Source organism: Heterocephalus glaber, unplaced genomic scaffold, assembly GCF_053883595.1.
Source record: "Heterocephalus glaber isolate CG9 unplaced genomic scaffold, H.glaber_assembly_v1.0 deba00001790, whole genome shotgun sequence".
NCBI lineage: Eukaryota > Metazoa > Chordata > Mammalia > Rodentia > Bathyergidae > Heterocephalus > Heterocephalus glaber.
The window spans coordinates 3,556,102-3,581,009 of NW_028258473.1; positions in this window are offsets into that span (position 1 = coordinate 3,556,102).

The window sequence follows — 24,908 nt, forward strand, 5'->3', positions numbered from 1 at the left end:
TTCTTTGAGTTATCTGCATACTGATTTCCACAGTGGTTGCACCAGTCTACACTCCCACCAGGAGTGCAGCAGGGTTCTTCTTTCCCCATAGCCCTGCCAGCATTTGTTATTGGTTGATTTCATGACAGCAGCCATTCTTTCTGGAGTGAAGTGAAATCTCAGCATTGTTATCATTTGCATCTCTCGAATGACCAGTGATGTTGAACATTTTTTCATGTCTTTATTTGCTATTTCTAATTCTTTGTCTGAGAAATGTCTCTTCATTTCTGATGCCCATTTTTGGATGCATCTTCTAATCTGTTCCACTGGTCCTCAGGTCTGTTTCTTTGCCAGTAACATGCTGTTTTTATCACAGTAGCTTTGTAGTACAGTTGCAGGTTGGGAATTGTGATACCCCCTGCCATGTCTCTGTTACCTAGAATTGCTTTTGCTATTCTGGGTCTCTTCTTGTTTCAAATGAATTTTTGGATTGTTTTCTCAAGGTCCAAGAAGTAAGCTGCTGGGATCTCAATTGGAATTGCATTAAATCTATATAGCAGTTTTGGAAATATGTCCATTTTCACTACATTAATCCTTCCTACCCAGGAGCAGGGGATGTCTGTCCATTTTCTGATATCATCTTCAATCTCTCTTTTCAGAGTGCCATAGTTTTCAGAGAAGAGGTCTTTGATTTATTTCATTAGGTTGATTCCTAGGTATTTCAGTTTTTTGGATGCTATTGTGAAAGGAATTATTTGCCCTATTTCTCTCTCAGTGAGTCTGTCATTCATATAGAGGAAAGCTATTGATTTTTGTGTGTTGACCTTGTAACCAGCTACTTGACTGAATTTGGTTATTAAGTCTAGAAGACTTTTGGTGGACTTCTTGGGGTCTTCCATATAAAGTATCATGTTGTCTGCAAATAATGACAATTTCACTTCTTCATTTCCTATCTTTATTCCTTTCATTTCTTTCTCTTGTCTAATTGCCATGGCTAATGTTTCCAGAACTATATTGAACAAGAGTGGTGATAGTGGACATCCTTGTCTTGTTCCTGATTTGAGTGTGAAGGATTTCAGTTTTTGACCATTTAGTGTGACATTCGCTGTTGTTTTTTCATAGATGGCTTCTATCAGTTTGAGGTAGAGAACATCTATTCCATTTTTTTGCAGGGATTTTACCATAAATGCATGTTGGATTTTGTCAAATGCTTTTTCTGCATCTATGGAGATAATCATATAGTTTTGTCTTTGCCTCTGTTGATATAGTGTATTACATTGATTTATTTGTGTATATTGAACCATCCCTGCATCCCTGGGATGAATCCCACTTGATCAGGGTGTATGATCTTCTTGACAATCTTCTGCATTCTCTTTGCCATTATCTTTTTAAGGATTTTTGAATCTATATTCATTAGTGAGATTGGCCTATAGTTCTCTTTTTCGGTTGGGTCTTTCTCTGCTTTGGGGATCAAGGTGATGTTTGCTTCCAGGAATGAATTTGGAAGTACTGCTTCCCTTTCAATTTCATTGAGGAGTTTAAACAGTAGTGGCAGTAATTCCTCTCTAAATGTCTTGTAGAATTCAGCAGTGAAGCCACCAGGGCCCGGGCTTTTCTTAGTTGATAAGTTTTTAATTACATTTTCAACTTCATTGGTTGATATTGGGTTGTTCAGAATTTTTAGGTCTTCTTTGTTCAACCTTGGTAATTCATATGCATCTAGGAATCTGTCCATTTCTTCTGTGTTGTCCATCTTATTGGTCTATAGGTTCTGGAAGTAGGTATTGATGATCCTCTGGATTTCTGCTGGGTCTGTTGTAATTTCACCCTTTTCATTCCTAATGGCATGGATTTGGGCCTTTTCTTCCCTTTTTCTGACAAGGTTGGCTAAAGGTTTGTCAATTTTGTTGATTGTTTTGAAGAATCAACTCTTGGCTTCATTGATTTTTTGTATCATTCTCTTAGTCTCCTTTGCATTGATTTCTCCTCTGATCTTTATAATTTCCTCCCTTGTATGAGCTTTGGGGTTGTCCTACTCTTCTTTTTATAGAAGCTTGATGTTCCGCATCAGACTGTTTAATTGGGCTCGTTCTGTTTTCCTAATATGCATATTCACTGCTCTGAATTTCCCTCATAAGACTGCTTTCATTGTGTCCCATAGATTCCGATATGTTGTATTGTCATTGTCACTTAATTGAAGGAATTGTCTGATTTCTTCTTTAATTTCCTCTGTGAGCCATTGGTTATTCAGAAGTGTGTTCTTCAATTTCCACGTGTCTATGAAATTTTTGAGTTTCTTTTGCTATGGATCTCCAATTTCATCGCACTATGGTCTGATAATATACAGGGGATAACTTCAATTCCTTTGCACTTACTTAAACATGTTCTATGAGTGAGTATGTGGTCTATTTTGGAGAATGACCCATGTGCAGCTGAGAAGAATGTGTATTCTGATTTTGTGGGGTGGAAGACTCTGTAAACATCTGTTAAGTTCATTTGTTCAAGAGTTCAATTGAGTTCTAGTATTTCATTACTTATTTTTAGTCTAGTTGATCTATTTGTGACAGTGGGGTGTTGAAGTCCCCCACTACAATTGTATTAGTGCATATATGACTTTTCATGTTCATTAGTATTTGTTTTATATAGTTGGGTGCACTAGTGTTTGGGGCATAGATATTTATGATTGTCATCTCTTCCTCTTGGATTGTTCCCTTTACAAGGATGTACTGTCCTTCTTTGTCTCTCTTAATCAGTGTTGGTTTGAAATCTACTTGATCTGCAAAGAGGATAGCTACTCCTGCTTTTTTTCGGGTTCCTGTCACATGGATTATGGTTTTCCACCCTTTTACTTTCAGTCTATGGGTTTCCTTTTGAATTAAGTGTGTTTCTTGTATGCAGCATATTGTTGGATTTTGCTTCTTGACCCATTCTAGCAGTCTATTTCTTTTGATTGGTGAATTGAGACCATTAACATTGATGGCTATAACTGAAGCATATTGACTTGTCATTGCCATAACTTTTTCTTTTTGTTGGGTTCTCCCCCTTTCCATTTAATTTCTTGTCATGCCAGATGGGTTCATTCTGCTTTGCTTCCTGGGGTTGTGATCCTCAATGTCTGTTCCTAGGACACTGTGTAAAATTCTTTGGAGTGCTGGTTTGGTATTCACAAAGTTCCTAAGGTGCTTTTTGTCATGAAAGTATCTTATTTCTCCATCCATTCTGAAAGATAGTTTTGCAGGATACCTCAATCTGGGTTGGAGGCTGTTTTCTTTTAGGGCTTGGAATATGTCACTCCAAGCTCTTCTTGATTTGATGGTTTGTGTTGAGAAGTCTGCTGTGATTCTGATGGGCTTTATTTTGTATGTGATTTGTTTCTTTTCTCTGACTGCTTGGAGAACTTTGTTCTTCTGTTGTGTTTCTGGAATCTTAACAATTATATGCCCATGTGTAGATTTTTTTTGATCAAGACTATTTGGAGTCCTATATGCCCCACTTATCTGTATGTCAATCTGTTTTCCCCTGCGTGGGAAGTTTTCTGCCATTATTTCTGTGAAGAAATTTTTTATGTCATCTCCACTCTCTCCTGTTTCTTCATTGACTCCAATCAGTCTTATGTTATTCTTCTTTGCATTATCTAGCAGCTGCTTGATTAATTTCTCATGTTCCCTCATAATTTTGAAGCAATTTTTCTTTTCCTGGTCACTAATTGCAATCTTATCTTCTATATCTGAAATTCTGTCCTCACATTGGCTCATTCTGCTGTGTAGACTTTCAATGGAGGTTTTCATGTCCTGGAAATCTATTTGTATCTGTTTTATGGATTCCATTTGTTTCTTATGTTGGGATTCCTTCATGTTCCTGAGCTCCTCTCTAAATTTATTAATCATGTCTTGCACTAGGGGCACAATTTCTCCTGTTATCTGAGAAATCATTTCTAATTTCATTTTTTCCAGATCCCCTTTTGTTGCCAGTTCAGTGTGTCCAGGTTGTTGAGTATCAAAGTGTTCCATCTCATTTCCTTTTGGGGTTGCTGTAGGTGATCTGGAAGTCTGGTTTTGATACTTATTTACATGTTTTCTCATTTTGACTGGGGTTGGATGCTGTTAGCGCCTGCACAGATTACCTCCTCTGAGCTTGGAGAGGTAGGACAGGGGCGGGCTGGAACAGTGGTGGGAATGGTGGCCCAAAAAGCCCTTTCCTGTGGGCTGGGAGCAGCGGGAGGGATGGTGGCCAGGAAGTCCCTTCCTCTGGACCAGGAGCAGTGGAACAGAAGCTGGCCCAAAAGCCCTTTCCTCTGGGCTGGGAGCAGCAGGAGGGATCGTGACTGGGAAGCCCCTTCCTCTGGACCAGGAACAGGGGCTTGGAGGCTCAGAAGCTCCTACCTCTGGGCCGGGAGCAGCGGGACTCAGTACCTTGATCTGGTGGTCTGGTGGCCTCTGCGTCTTTGTAGTGTGGAACCAGGTGGCTGCCTGTCTGCAGCGGGGTGATTCGGCATCTTCTGCACACTCGGGACCTCGGTAGGGCATGGACAGACCTGCCTGTCTGCAGGGCTGTGACTCGGTGTCCTCTGTGTGAATCGGGACCCAGGTGGGGCATGCACAGACCTGCTGGTCTGTAGCAGGCTCCCTTTGTACTTCTGAGAAGTATCTATTCATTTCAGTGGCCCATTTTTGGGGGTGGGTCTTCTATTTTGGCCAGTCTAACTTTTTAAATTACATCTTGTGTTTTAGATATTAATCCTCTCTCTGTCTGAGGTCTAGCTGAGAATTTATTTTCCTATTCTGTATGTTGTCTCTTTATTCCATTAGTTGTTTCCTTTACTGTGCAGAAGATTTTAAATTTGATCTTAATTCTATTTGCTGAATCAATGTTATTTCTTGTGGAAGAGGGGTTGCCTTTAGAAAGTCATTACCTATGCCTATGTCTTCAGTAGTTTTACTGGTTTATTTTCCAGCACATTAAGTATTTCTGTTTTAATGTTTAGGTCTTTGATCCATTTTAATTTTGCTTTAGTACATGGTGAGTGATATGAGTCATCTTCATATAGACAGACTATTTTCCCCCCATGATTTGGTAAACAGGCTATCTTTCTTGAATGGATGTTTTTGACCACTTTAGCAAACATCTAAACCTGAAATTGTCTAGGGAGATTTCTATACCCTCTATTATGTTCCACTGAGCTACATGTCTCTTGTTGTACCAATACCATGTTATTTTTGTCACTACTTCTTTGTAGTACAAATTGAAATTAAGTATTGTGATTTCTTTTGCTTTGGTTTGTTGCTCAAGATTGTTTTTACTATTCTGGATCTCTTTTGGTTCCATCTGAACTTCAGGATTGCTTTCTCTAGTACTGTGAGGAATGCTGTTGGTACTTTGGGATTGCATTGAATCTATATATAAGTCTTGGGAATATGGTCATTTGACAATATTGCCTCTGCCTATCCAAGGGGAAGAGATATCTTCCATTCTCTTTTTAAATATTAATTTTATTGGTAGATTGAAGATATACATAATGATCACTTATATCTTAGGGAAACTGCACCTGTACATAATATATCTTGATTTTTCTTTTTTCCCACTCCTCCTCTGTTCAAGCCCTCTTCCCCTTCTTATTTGCAAAAGTTTGGTTCCATTTCTCCTTCTTTTATCATTTTTTTCTTTCCCTTCCTTCTTCCACCTCCAGGTATCCTTCCCATTCATAAACAAGTGGAAATTGAACAACACACTTCTGCATAACCAGTGGGTCACAGAGCAAATTAAAGAAGAAATCAAACAGGTTCTCCAATAAAATGACAATGCCAATACAACATATTGGAATCTATGGGATACAATGAAAGCAGTCTTAGAAGGGAAATTCATAGCAATGAATACTCACATTAGGAAGACAGAGTGAGCTCAAATAAACAAACTGATGTTGAACCTCGAGCGTCTAGAAAAAGAAGAGCAGGACTAACCCAAAGCTCATACAAGGGAGGAAATTATAAAGATCAGAGCAGAAATCAATGCAATGGAGACTAAGAGAATGATACAAAAAATCAATGAAGCCAAGAGTTGGTTCTTGGAAAGAATTAAAAAAATTGACAAACCCTTATCCAACCTTATATAAAAAGGATAGAAAAGGCTCAAATCCATGCAATTAGGAATGAAAAGGGTGAAATTACAGCAGACCCAGCAGAAATCCAGAGGATCATCAGTACCTACTTCAAGAACCTATACGCCAATAAGGTGGAAAACAAGAGAAATGGAGAGATTCTTAGATACATATGAATTACAAAAGTTGAACAAAGAAGACCTGAAATTCTAAACAACTCACTATCAATCAATGAAATTGAAAATGCAATTAAAAACTTAACAACTAGGAAAAGCCCTGGTCCTGATGGCTTCACTGCTACATTCCACAAGACATTTAGAGAAGAACTATTGTGACTACTGTTTAAACCCTTCAATGAATTTGAAAGGGAAGCAATACTCCCAAATTCATTCCTGGAACCAAGCATCACCTTGATTCCCAAACCTGAGAAAGATGCAACTGAAAGAGAACAATAGGCCAATCTCACTAAAGTAAATAAATGCAAAAATCATCAATAAGATACTGGCAAACAGAATGCAGAAGATCATCAAGAAGATCTTACACCCTGACCAAGTGAGATTCATCTCAGGGATGCAGGAATAGTTCAAAATACACAAATCAATAAATATAATACTCTATATTAATAGAACCAAGGACAAAAAACATGATTATCTCAATAGATGCAGAAAAAGCATTAGACCAAATCCACCATTCATTCATGGTAAGAAACCATCCAAAAAATTAGAATAGATGGTCTCTACCTCAACCTGATAAAAGTCATTATGAAAATCCAACAGCCAACATCATATTAAATGGTCAAAAACTGAAATTATTCACACTAATATAAGGAACAAGAAAAGGATATTGTTTAAAATTTTTTGGAGTGCTGATTTGGTATTCATGAAGCTCTTAAGGTGTTCTTTGTCATGAAAGTGTATTTCTCCATCAATTTTAAAAGATAGTTTCTTTTTTCTTGTCAAATTTTTTATTGTGCTACTTGTGCCAGGAGTGAAACTATTTATTGAATTAGGCTTAGATCTTTAAATTTTTCATTTAACAAATTCATTTAAATAAGTTCAATATTCTAGAAATGACAAGCAGCCTAAATACAAGTTTGATAACTATCATTTAAAAAATTAATAAAATCAAAGACAGTTAAATTTTCAAAAAGGCAATGTAATATTTACCACAAACCTGACTAAAAGTTCACACTTGCACTGCAACTTTCACACTATCAGTACTTGTCATAGGCATTTTCATAATTTTCTCATTATCTATACTCTTTATTTTGTAGAAAAATAATGTAGAAAGCACACTGCTGCACTTCACACAAAACATTAAAAGCTTAGCTGACAAAGGCAGTTTGTTTCTAAATGATCAATTATTAAGAGTCCATTCATTACACACTATCAGTTAACTGTCATGGATTATTTTACAACACTTACTTATTGATGAATTGTATACACTATATCAAGTATCATTACTTAATTGCACAGAGTCACACTACAGAGAAAAGGGTGCTTTTGTTCTTTCATATTCCACACTGACTCACACTCTTGCTATTCTCAAATCTTCGCCTGAGGTCCTGTGATAATTTGCCAGTTTTAAAATTCTGAATAAGGTATTTTTGTGATTCAGTAGCAAGCTGCTCCACAGCAAGAATATTATAAAAATTTGTTCAGACATATCAATATTAGGCACATGCAAAGTGTACCAAATATCTATAAAACAGATTTATCTCAAATTTTAACATGAGGTTGATAATAAGCAGTGAACCAATCAATCTAACCTGAATAATTAGTCTCTAAATTAAGAGACTTTAAAGATAAATAGTCTTTAAGCTTGCTGAACAAATGTCAACATTACAGTTGGAAAATTAGTTGCATTAGTTGGAAAATTACTTATTTGAGGTAGATTACACAAAGTTTGTGAAACTACAAAAAGGCAGCAAAATTAAATGCCCATGCTTCAGTTTCAACATGGTAACAGGCAACAAATAAAAATACATATTATGATTAGAAATGTTAATCACAGAATCAAAGTGTGTAAATTATAAAATAGCAACTTTAAAAAATAATCAATAGCTCAATCATTCTCATTTTAAGATTAGTCTAATATTTTAACTATAGAGAATGAAAATGGGACAAAAACTACTAGCATATAAAAATTATTAAAACAGAAATCTCCTCAAAAACCTAACAGACACCAACTACTGTGAAGTACATACTTTAACATTCCAATAATAAGCCATATTTACATATTATATAAATGTATGAAGTCTTAATATAAAATAGAAAAAAATGCCTGGAGTAAGAGAATCACTCTACAGGGAGTTATTTTACTTACTGAAGACCTCCTATTTACAATAATTTATATAAATTATTTTCTTCCAAATTAGATGATTTTTAATCCACACAATTCCGATGACTTTATAAATATGTGTACCTTAAAACCCTGGAAAACAATTACAGCATTTTCCTACATAAAACTTGCTTTGAAAGGAAGATGGTTTATTCCTGCCCCTTCCAACATCTTTTCTGTTACTTCTGCAGTTTTTCCTGGTTTACTCTTTATGCCATCAATTGGGCTTGCCAAGGGAGAAATCAGCTTAATTTCTACTGGAGGAGGTGACCAAGAACTTTCTTTTTCTGTGTTTTTGTTTGCCTGTTTTGTTTTTGTAGTCCTGATTCTCTTCACTTTTTGTTCTCCCACAGTTTCTGCTGTTTTAGCATCATCTTCCAGTTCATCTATAAGCCTGGAGGGGCTCCTCTGTAGCTGTTGTCTGGGAGGGCCTTTGGCTGGGGGCTATGCATCCCAGTTTCTTTTGTCTGCACAGTCCTTGGCTAGGGTCTCCATGCACTTATCAATGGTATTGGGGTGAGGCTCTGTGTATTGCTTGTATGCCTGTGTAGCTCTTTTCCAGGTGGGCCATTGGCTGTGGCTGATGTTGTGGTGGGCCTCTGGCTGAAGCTTGTGCTCCTGTGCAGCACTTTCCTGGGTGGGCCTTTGGCTTGGGCGGGTGTGCAGGAGCCTCTGAGGTTGGGGCAGACCCCTGGCTGGGATCTGCCTGCAGCCACTAGTGTGGGCCCTAAAGCTGCTCCCCAGGTTCTGCACTCACCAGTCAAAGAGCAGACTTCTGGCTGAAGCTTGTGCATCTGTGTAGCCCTTTGGCTTAGGTTGGTGTGCAGGAGTCTGTGGGGTTGAAGAGGAGCCTTGGCTCAGGAACAAAACAAGGATATTCACTATCACCACTCCCTTTGAAAACACTTTTAGAAACATTAGCCACAGCAATTAGACAAGAGAAAGAAAAGGAATAAAGATAAGAAATAAAGAATTTAAATTGTCATTATTTGCAGTCAACATGATTCTCTACATAAAAGACCCAAAGAACTCAACCAAAAGTGTTCTAGACTTAACAGCAAAATTCAGTAGAGTATCTGGATATAAGGTCAACACACAAAAATCAATACCTTTCATGTACATGAACAACAGACTCCCTGAAAGAGGAAGTGGAGAAACAACTCCCTTCACAATAGCATTCCCAAAAAGGAAATACTTAGGAATCAACGTAATGAAAGAAATCAAAGACCTCTACTCTGAAAACTATAGCATTCTGAAGGAAGATATCAAAGCAGATATCAGAAAATGGAAAGACATCCCTTTCTCCCTGGTAGGAAGAACCAATACAGTGAAAATTTCCATACTTCCAAAACTGCTGTATAGTTTTCAATGCCATTCCAATTGAATTTCCAGCACCATATTTCACAGACATTGATAAAACAATCCAAAAATTCATTTGGAGCAAGAAGAGACCTAGAATAGCAAAAGTAATTCTATGGAACAAAGACAATCAGCAACTTAAAACTATACTACAAAGCTATTGTGAAAAAACAGCATGGTACTGGCAAAGAAACAGACACAAGGACCAGTGGAACAGATTAGAAGATGCAGAAGCAATCCCAGACACACTCAGACACCTCTTCCTTGTCAAAGAATCCAAACACCCTCACCAGAAGGAAGATAGCCTCTTTAATAAATGGTGCTGGAAAATTTGAGTTGCAACTTGCCAGAATTTAAACTAGACCTATATCTCTCACCATGCACTAAAATAAAATCAAAATGTATTAAAGATCTAAATATTAAAAGAGAAACACTAAACCAGCTGAAAGAGAGGTTAGGTAGAACTCTTGAAGACATTGATGTAGGGAAAGATTTAATGAACAAAACCTCCGTTGCATGACAACTAGCACAAAGTATCAACAACTGGGATCTCCTCTTATTAAAAAGCTTCTGCATAGCAAGAGAAACCACCAACAGTGCGAAGAGACAAGTGCGAAGAGATATGGGAAAAAATTTTACCAACTGTACCTCAGACAAAGGTCTACTATCTAGAATGTATAAAGAACTTAAAAAAATCAGACCTCCCAAATTTAAAGATCCAATCCAAAAATGGGCATCTGAAATGAAGAGACATTTCTCAGATAAAGAAGTAGAAATGGCAAATAAACATATGAAAAAATGTTCAACATCACTGATTATTCGAGAGATGCAGATGCAAACAACACGGAGATTCCCGTTCAGCTCAGAAAGATTGGGCACTATCATGAAATCAACCAATGACAAATGCTGGAGGGACTGTGGAGAAAAAGGAACCCTGCTCCACTGTCGGTGGGAGTGTAGGCTGGTGCAACCACTGTGGAATTTAGTATGGAAATACCTGAAAGAACTTGGATTAGAGGTCTCATCTGACCTAGCTATTAATTTTCTGTGTATCTTACCAAAGGAATTAAAAGAATCATACCATAGCAATATATGTGTACCCATTTCATAGTGGCACAGTTTGTAATAGCTAAAGCTTGGAAACAGCCCAATTGCCCATCAATTGTAGCCTGGATGAAGAAAACGTGGTGTTTTTATTTAAATAAAAAGGAGTGCTACTCAGTCATAAAGAATGAGAAATTAGAGACATTTATAGCTAAATGGATGCACATTGAAGCAATACTCTTAAGTCTAATAAATAGGACACACACGTGTAAATACCAAATAGGTTCTCTGGTGTGAGAAACTAAAAGTGTAAATAAGGATCAAAATGTATAATAGATAAAGTGAAATAGGAAGAAAATGTACAAAAGTGGAAGGGGGAATGGGAGGTGTAGGGGAAAGGAAAGAGAAGAATGGAATTAATATGAGAAAATGAAAAAATGGAAACAAAGTCTGTGTAAATAGGAAGGGGTGGAGGTGATGAAGGGAGGGCAGCAGATTGGGGACAAAAATGAGAATGAAGATATTTTATGTAAATATACAAATTTCCAATGATGAATGTCATTATATTGTATATCTAAAATGTACCAATAAATTTAATTAAAAAGAAAAAAAAGAAGAGGACTAGGTGAGTCAAATAGAACCGCTAGTTTTTGGTTTTGGAGGAATCCCAACACTGATTTCCACAGTGGTTGCACCAGTCTACATTCCCACCAACAGTGGAGAATGGTTCTTTTTTTCCCCACAACTCATCCAGCATTTGTTATTCTTCCATTTCATTTTGTTAATTAAATTTATTGGTACATTTTAGGTATACATTATGATCACATTCATCATTGGAAATTTGTACCTGTACATGATTTATCTTAATTCTTGTTTTATACTATTTCCCTTCCCTCCTTTCCACATTTCTACCCCTCTGTATCTACAAAAGATTTGCTTCCATTTTTCCTTTTTTGGTCATAGTTTTTCTTTCCCTTATTTCCTTTCCTCCAGTCCCCTACTTTCCCATTCCCTTTGAACATTTTCTTCCTACTTCACATTATCTATTGTACTTTTTTGTCCTCATTTACCCTTTCAGTTTCTCACACCAGAGAGATAATTCCGTATTTACATATGTGTGTACTATTTATTTCACTTCAGAGTATGGCCTATATATGCATTCATTTAGCTATAAATGTCTCTAGTTTATCATTCTTCAAGGCTGACTAGTATTCCATTTTATTTTTTAAATACACACCTTATTCCAGTCACAAGTTGGTGGATATTTAGGTTGTTTCAAGATTTACCTATTACAAACAGTGCCTCTATAAACATGGTTGTGCATATATCACGGTGGTATGATTCTTTTAATTATTTTGGGCAGATACCCAGCAAGAGAACAGATGGATCAAATGGGACTTCTAGTGCTACATTTTGAGGTTTCTCCACACTGACTTCCACAGAGGTTGCACCAGTCTACACTCAAACCAAAAGTGGAGAAGGGTTCCTTTTTCTACACAGCCCCAGCAGCATTTGTTATTGGTTGATTTTTGATAGCAGCCATTCTTTTTGGAATGAGGGGGAATCTCAGCATGGTTTTTATTTGTATTTCTCAAATGACCAGTGATGTTGAATCTTTTTTCATAGGTTTATTTGCTGTTTCTACTTCTTCATCTGAAAAATGTCTGTTCATTTCAGATGCCCATTTTTGGATTCAGTCTTTAAATTCAGGGGATCTGATTTTTAAAAGTTCTTTATATATTCTAGATAGTAGTCCTTTGTCTGAGGAACAGCTGGTAAACATTTTTCCCACATTGTAGGTTTTCTCTTCGCACTGTTGGTGGGTCCTCTTGCTGTGCAAATATTTTTTTTAATAAAATGAGATCCCAGTTGTTGATTCTTTGTGCTAGTTCTCCTGCAACTGATGTTTTGTTTATAAAGTGTTTTCCTGGCCGGGGATGTAGTTCAGTGGCTCCATGCCTGCCTCGCAAGCTCAAGGCCCAGAGTCTGATCCCTGGTACTGGAAAAAAATGCCTTCCTACACCAATGTTTCCAAGAGTTCTACCTAACCTATCTTCTAGCAGGTTCATTGTTTCTGTCTTAATATTTACATCTTTGATCAATTTCAATTTTAGTTTAGTGAATGGTGAGAGATATGGGTTTATCTTAATCTTTGTCAAGTTGAAACCCAGTTCTCCCAGCACCACTTATTAAAGTGACTGTCTTTTCTCAAGTGAGGGTGTTCTGCTCCTTTGTCAAAGATGAGGTGGCTCAGTAAGTCTGGAGTTGTTTCTGCATCTTCTAATCTGTTCTATTGATTCTCCCATCTGTTTCTTTGCCACTACCATCCTGTTTTTATCACAGTAGCTTAATAGTATAGTTTCAAATTGGGGATTATGATACCCCAAACCTTGTCTTTATTGCCTAGAATTACTTTTGTTATTTTAGGTGTCTTTTGGTTCCAAATGAATTTTTGGCTTGTTTTCTCTAGTTCTTTGAAATATGCTATTGGAATTTCAATTGAGATTGCAGTGAATCTGTATAGTATGTTTTGGAAGTATGGCCATTTTCACTATATTGGTTCTTCTTACCAAAGAACAAGGGATGTCTTTCCATTTTCTGATATCTTTTCTGATCTCTTTTTTAAGAGAGCTGCAGTTTACAGAGTAGAGGTCTTTTACTTCCTTTCATTATTTTGATTCCTAGGTATTTCAATTTTTGGATGCTATTGTGAAAAGAATTGTTTCCCCCATTTCTGTTTCAGTTGGGCTGTTGTGTACAAGAAAGGTATTGATTTTATCAGTGTTGACCTTGTATCCAGCTACTCTACTGAATTTAAGTATTAAGTCTAGAAATATTTTTTTGGAGTTTTTGGGATCTTCTATATAGAGTATCATGTCATCTGCAAGTAATGACAGTTTAACTTCTTACTTTCCTATTTTTATTCCTTTTTTTTCTTTCTCTTGTTTAATTGATGTGTCTAATGTATCCACAACTATATTGAACATGAGTGGTGATAGTGGACATCGTTGTCTTGTTCCTGATTTTAGTGTGAAAGATTTCAGTTTTTGACCATTTAGTATGATGTTGGCTGTTGGTTTTTCATAGATGGCTTTTATCAGGTAGAGATAAAGACTATCCCAATTTTCTGTAGAGCTTTTTATCATGCATGGGTGTTGGATTTTGTTGAATGCTTTTCCTGTATATATTGAGAAGATCATATATTTGTCCTTGCCTCTGTTAATATAGAGTATTACATTTATTAATTTATGTATGTTGAACCATCCCTGCATCATTGGGATGAATCCCACTTGGTCAAGATGTATGTATAATCTTGGTGATGTCTGCATTCTGTCTGTGAGTATATTATGGAGGATTCTTGCATGTTCCTTAGGGTTCATTGCCTATGTTCATTGCCTGTAGTTTTCTTTTTTTCATTGCGTCTTTCTCTGCTTTTGGAATCAAGGTAATGTTGGCTTCTAGAGATGAATTTGGGAGTATTGGTTCCTTTTCAAATGCATTAAAGAGTTTGAGCATTAGTGGCATTAGCTTTTCTATGAATTTATTTTAGAATTCAGCAGTGGAGCCATAAGGACCTGGGCTTTTCTTTTTTGGTACATTTATAATTAACTTTTCAATTTCATTGAATGATATTGGGTTGTTAAAATTTCTGTATCTTCTTGGTTCAACTTTGGTAATTCATAAGTGTTGAAATCTGTCCATTTCTTCTGTGTTTTCCATCTTATTAGAGTATAGATTCTCAAATTAGGTATTGATCCTCTGGATTTCTGCTGGATGTGTTGTAATTTCATCCTTTTTATTCCTAAGTGCATGGATTTGAGCCTTTTATTTCCTTTTATTGATAAGGCTGGAAAAGGCTCGTCAATTTTATTTATTCTTTCAAAGAACAAACTCTTCAATTTGGTGATTTCTGGTATCATTGTCTTAGTCTTCATTGCATTGATTTCTACTCTCCTCTGTATAATTTCCTCCCTTATACAAGCTTTGGGTGATTGTATTACTCTTCTTCTTCTAGAAGCCTGATGTTCAACATTAGGTTGTCTATTTGAGCTTGCTCTGTTTTCCTAATACAGCTATTCATTGCTTATCCATTTCCCTCTTAGAACTGCTCTTATTGTGTCCCATAAATTCTGGTATGTTGTATTGGCATTGTCATTTAAGGACAGAAACTGTATAATTTCTTCCTTCATTTCCTTTGTGACCATGGGCTGTTCAGGAGGGTGTTATTCAATTTCCATATGTTTATGAAGTTCTTGTGATTTCTTCTGCTATTGATCTCCAATTTCATTGCACTATGATCTAATAGTATACAGAGCATAACTTCAATTACTTTGAATTTACTTAGGCATATTCTATGAGCTAGCATGTGGTCTATATATGAGAATGATCCATGTGCAGCTGAGCAGAATGTGAATTCTGATTTTTTGGGGTGGAACACTCTGTAGACATCTATTGAGGAAGGCTATTTGTTCAAGAATTTGTTTCAGTTCTCATGTTTCATTGTTAATTTTTTTTGTCTAGTTGATCTGTCTATTTGTGACAGTGGGGTATTGAATTCCCTCACTACTATTGCATTAGTGCTTATTTGATTATTCATGTCCATTAATAATTGTTTTATATAGTTAGATGCATTAGGATTTGACACACATATATTTATGATTGTCATTTCTTTCCCTTGGATTGTTTCCTTTACAAGGATCTGGTGACCTTCTTTGTCTCTCTTAATTAGTTTTGGTTTTAAATCCACCTTGTCTCCAAATAGGAGAGCTGCCACTGCTTTCTTTTGGGTTTCTTTCACATTGAGTATTGTTTTCCATCCTTTAACTTTCAGTCCATGAGTTTTTTTGACTAAGTTTGTTTCTTGTATGAAGCTTATTGCTAGATCTAGCATCTTGACCCATTCTTCCAGTCTATTTCTTTTGATTGGTGAATTGAGACTGTTAACATTCATGTTTATAACTGATATATATTGACCTATCCTTGTCATTATCTTTTCCTGTTATGGAATGTTTTTCCTCCCTTTGCATTTAATTTCTTGCCTTGCCTTATGGATTCATTCTATTGGGCTTCATAGAGTTGTGACCCTCATTGTCATCTCTTAGGATATTGTTTGAAATTTTTTTGAGCACTGGTTTGGTATTCATGAAGTTCCTCAGGTGTTCTTTGTAGTGAAAGTATCTTATTTTTCCATTGATTTTGAAAGATAGCTTTGTGGAAAACATCAATCTGGGGTGGACGTTGTTTAATTTTAGAGCTTGAAATACTTCACTCTAGGCTCTCCTTTCCTTGAGAGTTTTTGTTAAGAAGTCTGCTGTGATTCTGATGGGCTTTCCTTTGTATTTGATTTGTTTCTTTTCTCTATCTGCTTGTAAAATTTTGTTTTTGTGTTGGATTTCTGGAATCTTGACTATTATACGCCTAGGTGAATTTTTTTTATTATTATGGCTAGTTGGAGTCCTATATGCCTCATTTATCTTTATGTCAAATTCTTTTCTGTTTGGGAAGTTTTCTGCAATTAGTTCTTTGAAAAGTTTATTTATGTCTTTTGTGCTATTTCCTACTCCTTCATTGACTCCAATCAATCTTAAGTTATTCTTTTCTGCATCATCTAGTAGCTTTTGGATTGATTTGTCATGGTCCATTGGTATTTTTAAGAATTATTTGTTTTCCTGTTCATTCACCACAATCTTCTCTTCTTTATCCGAAATTCTGTCCTCACGTTCACTTATTCTGCTGCAGAAACTTTCAATGGAATTTTAAATTTCTTGTATACCTGCTTGGATGTGTTTTATGCTTTCCAATTCTTTCCTATGCTATGTATTCATGATTTCTATCATTTTCCTCAGCTCCTCTATTTTTGTGTGTATCTGTCTGCTCTAGAGTTATTAATCATGTTTTTTGTCATGGTCACCACCTCTGTTTTTATTTGAGAAATTATTTCTGATTGTTTTTTTTACAAATCCTCTTTCATTGCCAATTCAGAGAGTCCAGGTGGCTGAGTTTCTGATTGCTCCATGTTGTTGTTCCTTGGAGTTGCCTTTGGTGATCTGGAAGTCTGGTTTTAATCTTGTTTATGTGTCTCCTCATTTTTATTTTTTGTTGTTGATGATGTTTTTGGTTTACTTACAGGGCTGCTGCTTGTAAATTGCTTATTGTGAGTATCCTTATTGCTAGCATTTAGTACCCTTAGGGAATGGCTACTTTTTGAATTGTCTTCCAGGTTTAGTTGATCTTTGGGTTTTGAGTCTCTAATGGGCCCTAGATAATCTCAGTCTTGATATACCAGCGAGGACAACTGACTAGAGCAATCAGGCCACCTTGGTCAAAGTAATACAATCAGCATCAACAATAGTATGGAACACAGCCTAGAAAATGGCAAACAGTGGTAACGGTTAATCTACCACTTTTGATCACATGAACTAGACTTGTGGTTATATATCAAAATCTAGAACCAACAAGAAATATATTTGCAGTAAATAAGCCCTTTATTATAGCAAATTTTCCCTCTGGGGAGATTTAGAAGGATTTGGAAGGGTAGGAAAATAGAAAGAGTGGGAAAGGTTAGAAGTAAGGGTAAAGGACACAGAAATATTATGTGAACTTTGAGAAACTGGTGAAGACAGAGGGAAAGGAGAGAAGGAAAGAACATAAATAAGAACAGAACAAACAGCAACAGAAAACTAGAAACTTCTTGCTCCTATAAAAATAAGAACAATAGAGGAAAACAGGACAAAAATATGGACAAGAAAGGTGAAAAATGAAGGAGAAAAGAAAAGAAAAGAAGTCCCCTTCAAGATGTGTCTCTGTTGTCCCCAGTGGGCAACATGAGTAGTGTACAGATCTGTGTTCACTGATCTCAGTGAGCCAGCCATAGTTCACTGAAATTCAGGCTGGTTTTTGGGTGCAAGTTTGGGATTGAGCTCCCTGACATTTGAGTTTAAACTGTGCAGAGTTTTACTGTAGGTTTGAGCCACCCTCCCCCACAAGAAGTCTGGCTCCTGTAGAAGGTGTTGACCTCAACAATTCACCAACTGTTGTAATCTGCTACATCTTTGTTGAGGTGACTCTTTGCTATCCCAGTGAGCTTCAATTCTCAACAAGCCTTGGAGAGGGCCATTATCTGCTGCTCATCACTGCACCAATTCCTGGGCTCAGAATAATGTCCTTCTGGATCCCCATGCTGCACTGCTGTCCCATCAGGCCTCTCCTGGGGCCTGCATGCCCCACACCACTGGTTGACCCAGCAGTGCTCCAGCTGGGGCCTGTGTGCCCTTACCAATGGTGATTCTGGTTAATTTCTTGACAATAGCCATCCTTTCTGGAGTGAGATGCTTTCTGTGTTGTTTTAATTTGTATATGTTAAATGAAAAGTAATGAACACTTCTTCATATTTATTTTTTGTTTCTACTTCTTCATCTAAGAAATGTCTATTCATTTCAGATCCTATTTTTGGGTTGGGTTTTTAAATTTTGGGGAGTCTGAATTTTTTTGAGTTCTTTATATATTCCAGATACTAGTCCTTCTTTGAAGAAGAGTTGGCAAAATTTTTCTCACTCTGTGGGTTGTCTCTTCACTTTGTTGGTGGTTTCTTTTGCTGTGCCAAAGCTTTTTAATATGATGAGATCCTTGTTGTTGAATCTTTGCAATATTTCCTGTTTGATCAGGGTTTTGTTTATTCTTTCCTTTTTTTGATAAAGCTGAATAAGGGATTGTCAGGTATTTTTAGTCTTTCAAAGAACTAACTCTTCAATTCATTGACTCTTTGTATTGTCTTCTTAGATTCATTTATTTATTATTATTATTATTTATTTATTTTTTTTTTGGTACCAGGGATCTAACTTGGATCCTTGTGCTTGTGCAGCAGGCAGCGAAACCACTGAGCTAAATCCCTGGCCCCAGATTCATTTATATTAATTTCTGCTATGGTCTCTATACTTTCCTCCTTCATATGAGCTTTGGGCTTCACTTGATCTTCTTTTTTAGAAACTGGAGGTTCAACATTTGCTTGTTTATTTGACCTCATTCTGTCTTTCTGACATGGCAATTCAATGCTATAAATTTCCTTTTTAAGACTGCTTTCATTGAATCCCATAAGTTCCAGTATGTTGTACTGGCATTATTATTTAATTGTAGAAACTGTCTAATTTCTTTTTAATTTATCTGTTACCTATTGATTGTTCAGTGAGCTATTATTTAATTTTCATGTGCTTATGCAGTATTTGTGTTTTCTTTTGCTATTGATTTTCAATTTCATTGTACTATGATCTGATAATATGCATGGGATAATTTTAATTCTTTTGCATTTACTTAACAATGTTCTTTGAGCTAGTGTGTCATGTAATTTAGAGAATGTCCAGTGTGCAGCTGAGAAGAATGTGTATTATGATGTTGTGGAGTGGAACACTCTGTAGCCATATAATAAAATCATTTCTTCAAATGTTTGTTTAGTTCTGATATTTCTTTGTTGATTTTTTGTGTACTTAATCTATTGTGACAGTGAGGTATTGAGGCCCACAATTGTATTAGTGCCTGTTTGATTTTATATTTCTGTTAATATTTGTTTTATATATTTGGGTGCACTGGCATTTGGTGCATGTATATTTATGATTGTTATCCCTTCCTCTTGAACTGTGCCCTTAACAATGATATAGTGACCTTTTTGTCTCTTTTTGTCAGTCTTGGCTTGAAATCCACTTTGTCTGTAAATAGCATAGCTATCTCTGCTTTTTTTCTGAGTCCCTGTCACATGGAATATTGTTTTCCATCCTTTGACTTTCAGTCTATGAATTTATTTTTGAGATAAATGTGTTTTTATATGCAGCGTATTATTGGATCTTGTTTCTTGATCCATTCTGCTAGTCTGTTTCTATTGATCTGTGAATTGAGACCATTTACATTGATGATTATAAGTGATATGTATTCACTTATTCTTGCTATATAATTTTCCTGTTGTTGTTTCCCTCTGTTTAGTTGCTTGCTTTGCCTTGTAGATACATTGACTGGGATTCGTGGAATTGTAGTCTTCATTCTCTCTTTCTATAATATCCTTCAGAATATTTTTGAGTGCTGATTTCATGGTCCTGAATTTATTCAGGTGTTCTTTGTCATGGAAGTATCTTGTTTCTCCATCAATTTTGAAACATAGTTTTCCATGTTACATCAGTCTGGGCTGGAGATTGTTTTCTTTTAGAGCTTGAAATACTTCACTGAAAACACTGCTTGAGTTCAGTATTTGTGTTGAGAAGTCTGCTGTAATTCTCATGGGTTTTCCCTTATAGGTGACTCATTTCTTTTCTCCTATAGCTTTTAATTTTCTTTTCTTTTATTGAATTTCTGGAATGTTGACTATTGCATGGCTTTGTGTACCACCTGGTAGATTGATTTTTTCATGATCCCTTGTTATTTTCAAAAAATCTTTCTTTTCATGTTTGCTAAGTGAAAACCTGTCTTCTAGGTCTGTTATTCTGCCTTCACATTGGTTGATTCTGCTGCACATACTTTCCATAGAGTTTCTAACATCCTGAATATCTTTTTGAATTTGTTTCATGGGTTCAGTTTCTTTCCTATGTTGGGAATTCATGATTTCCATCATTTTCCTAAGATCCTGTATTTTTATCTGTACTATAGATTCACTTACCATGTCTTTCATTATGGTCATCATCTCTTTAATTATCTGAGAAATTATTTCTAATTTTATTTTTTTTGCAGCTTCATTCATCTGCTTGGTTACTTCCGCTGTTAACCATTTCAGAGTGTTTAGGTGGGGTGGCTTTCAAATCATTCCACCACATTGTCTCCTGGTTTTAATCTGGGAATGCTGGAAGTCTGGGGTTGCATCTTGCTTCTGTGTCATCTCATTTTCTATTTTCTAAGTTTAGTTTCTGCATTGATGCTCGTAAATTGTTTGTTATGCAGCTTCATTGCTTGTATTGAGAACTCCTTAGTAAATGTCTATTCTTAGTGATGTCTCCAAGGTGTAGTTATCATTTGGCCTTTGAGTCTGCTGCAAGATCCTACTTCTTCAAATTATTGATAATAAGAAGTTCCTGCCTATTTTGTCTTGTCCCTGGCTCTTTGGCACTGGGCTATAGTATTTTTCATGACCCTCAGGCAATCTTGGTCTTGCTATAACTGATTAGAACAACTATGTTACCTCGGTTAATGTAGTACAATCAGCAACAACAATAGCATCAAGTATATCCCAGAAAATGACAAACTGTGGTAACTATTAATTTGCCACCTTTAATCATATGAAGAAGATTTGTAGTTATAAAACAAAATCTAAAACTAATCAGAAAGTTGTACACAGTAACTATTCCCTCAATAGAGCATTTTTACCCTCAGGGAAGAAAATTTAAAAGGGGTAAGAGGAAAAGAAATAAAGATATAGAAGAAGAGAAAGAAATTAGAAGCAAGTCTGAAGGACAATGAAACATTACACAAGCTTTGGAAACTGGTGAAAAAGTAAGGAGGGAAGGAAAAAAGGAAGAAGCAAGAACAGAATAAAATAACAACAAAAACCTAGAAACAATGTTCAGATTCATAGAAAAAGAACAAACAATTAAGGAAAAAAAGTTCACCTCAGTCCATGTCTCTGCTGTAACTGGTAGATCAAGTGGGTAGACAGAGCCCACCTATTTCTATGTTGGTTAATCCCATCAATCCTGTAGTAAAATTATCATGGGATGGTAGATAATCCCAGAAAGCCTGTGCTGTCATGTTCACTGAAGTTCAGGCTGCTCCTGATTTCTGGCTTTGAGGCTGTGAGTTGAGTTGTTCATCCCACAGCACTCCACATGCCTCTTGCCTGCTTGAACTCAGCTCTCTGACCCTGGATGTCTTCCGGGACTGCATCTCACCCTAACACTGGAAGCCACTAGATGGAGCCAAGATGAACTCAGAGTCCTGGGTTCAGTTGGCTTCTTTCTAAAATGGCAATGGGCCAGTGACTCTCTCCTAGAGATGTTTGAATTGGATTGGAATCACTCACCAGCTGCTGCAACCCATAGTGTCCACTGCCCTCTTCCACTGGTGCATTTCTCTGTGGAAGACTGGAGTCATCTGTAGTCTCCATTACTCAGTACGTTTGAGCTGTCTCTTGCACTATGAGCTGGGATTCAGGGAGAAGGCACTATTTGCCACTTCCCTCTTCTGCACTGAGGTCCCTCACTTCACTCTCCCTGTGGGCTCCAATTCTCACTTCAGATCCTTTCTGGATTAGGGACTCACTTCTTTCCTTCTTCTCTTCCTCACATTGCTATATTTCAGCCAAGAGATTTATTTTGGCTTATGATTTCAGTCCATGGTCAACTGGTTCCAAGGCTGAAACAGGATGGCAGAGGGGCATGGTGAAAGAAAAGGTGCTCAACTATGACCTTTCAATTTTCTGATATCACCTTCAATCTCCTTTTTCAGACAACTGTAGTTTTTATTTCAGAAGTCCTTTATATCATTGGTTATGTTAATTTGTCGGTATTTAATTTTTCTTGATGTTATTGTGTATGCTATTGTTTTCCTGATTTCTTTCTCATTGAGTTTATTATTGGCATACATAAATTATATTGATTTTTGTGTGTTGGCTTTGCACCTTGCTACACTGCTGAAATTGGTTAAAGATTCTCAGATATTTTGGTGGAATTTTTTGATATTCTATGTAGAGCATCATGTTATTGTCAAATAATGATTATTTGACTTCTTTCCTATACTTATCTCTTTTATATCTTTCCCTTGGCTGAGTGCTCTGGCTAAGTTTTTGAGTACTATGTTGAACAGAAGTGGTGATATTGGTCATCTTTGTCTTGTTCGTTATTTTGTAGGGAGAGGTTTCCGTTTTTTTCCCATTTAATATGATGTTTGCCCTTGGTTTTTCATAAATGGCTTTTATCAGATTTAGGTTGTGGGGGGCCTTGCCCCCCCCCGCTAGAACTCTTGAGTGCCTTTTATGGGCATGTCTAAGCCTGCTGCAAGTCTACCCGGCAACAAGGAAGTAGCCCCAGTACCCTCCCCTTGCTCCCTCCCTCTAGCCCTACGATATATATGCTGTAGCAGCTTCCGCAATAAACGAGACTTGATCAGAAACCTGTCTTGTCTCCATCTCTCGTGTCCCCTGTCCTTTGTCATTCTCGCTCCCCCTCTAGGGTCTCCATTGACTTACCCGCGGGCCGGGACATTAGGTAAGCTCCTTCTCTATGTTTTTTCTTCAGATTTTTAATGAAAGGATGTTGGATTTCACCTAAAGCTTTTTATGCATCTATTGATATGATCATGTGCTTTTTTGCTGTTCTTTATGTGGTATTTATTAATTTTCATATGTGGAACTATCCTCGCAACTGTGGGATGAAAACTACTTGATCATGGTGTATGATCTTTTTGACAATGTGTTGCATTCTATTTGTCAATATATTATTAAGGATTTCTGCATCAATGTTCACTTAAAGAAATTGGCCTGTAGTTTTCTTTTTAATTGGGTCTTTGTCTGGTTTGGGGATCAGAATGATGCTCCTTCAAGAAATGCATTTGGAAACACTCTATTTGAATTTCATTTAATAGTTTAAGGAGCATTGATACAATGGCTTTAAGGTTTTACAGAATTCAGCATCATGTCCTGGGATTTTTTAAATTGGTAGGGTTTTTTTTTTGACTGCCTTAATTTCCTTGGTTGTTATTGGATTGTTCAAAAGTTTTATGTCTTCTTGGATGACTTCTGGATATTCATATGAGTTCAGGCATCTGTCCAATTCTTCAAGATTTTTGAATTTGTTGCAATATAATTTTTCACTGTAGTTACTAACTATATTCTGGATTTCAATGGTATCTGTTATCCTTTTGCCTTGTTCATTTGTAATTGCATTGATGTGAGTCTTTTCTTTATTTCTTTTAGGAATTTTGGATTACTAAACAAGAAAATGAAAAAAGAAATATTAGAGCTGAACCACACCTTTGAACACATAGACATAACTTTTTAAAAGAATGCTCTACCCTACTTCAACAGAGTACAGATTCTTCTTTGCAACACACAACTTTTTGAAAAAAATTGATCACATACTCATCCAAAAAGCCTGCTTAAATAAGTATAAAAGAATCAAAATCACCCATTTACTATGAGACCATTGTGCAATGAAACTAGAAATCAGCTACAGAAATAGGGTTTATTTATTTTGTTTATTCTTTCAAAGAACCACCTCTTCAATTTATTGATGCCTCATATTTTTCATTTTACTAATTTTCACTCTGATTTAGGATTTATCCCCTTAATGTTGGTTTTGGCTTGGATTGTGGTGTTTTCTGAAGTATCATGAGGTAGCTCATTAAATTATATATTTGAGTTCACTTTGCTTTTGTAGTGTGAGCATTGATTGACATAGCTTCCCTCTTAGAAATACTTACATTGTGTCCCATAGGTACTGATGTGCGGTACTGGCACTGTCATTTGCTTCCAGAAATTGTTTGAATTTGTCTTTGATTCTTTCTGTGACCCAATGAGTGTTCAGAAGTGTACTATTATGTATCCAAGTGTTTATAAGTTTTATATTTTTTTCTGTAATTTTTTCTAGTTTCATTGCACAATGATCTCATGGTAAATGTGGAGTGATTTTGATTCTTTTATATTTATTTAAGCAGGGATCCTTCTAATCAATTTTTGTAAAAGTTGTGTGCTTCAGAGAAAAATGTATAAGCTGTTGTAGTAGGGTAGAACACTTTGGAAAGCTATTATGTCCATATGTTCAACCATATGCCCATATGGTTTAACTCTGATATTTCTTTATTGATTTTTGATTAGGTCATCTATCTCTTTGTTAAAGTGGGGTATTAAAATCACCCACTATGATTGTGTTAGTGGTTCTTTGATTTTTTATATCCAGCAAGATCCAGTGAAGATATGTGTCCAGTATTCAGTGCATATATATTTAGAAGTGTTATCTCTTCTTGCTGGATTATTGCCTTAACTAATATTTAGTGTCTTCATCTCTTCTGATCAGTTTTAGCTTGAGCTTTATTTTGTCTGAGAGTAAAATTGCTACTCCTGCTTGTTTTCATGATCCTGGTGTATGAAATAGTTTTTTATCCTTTAATTGTTAGTCTGTGCGTATCT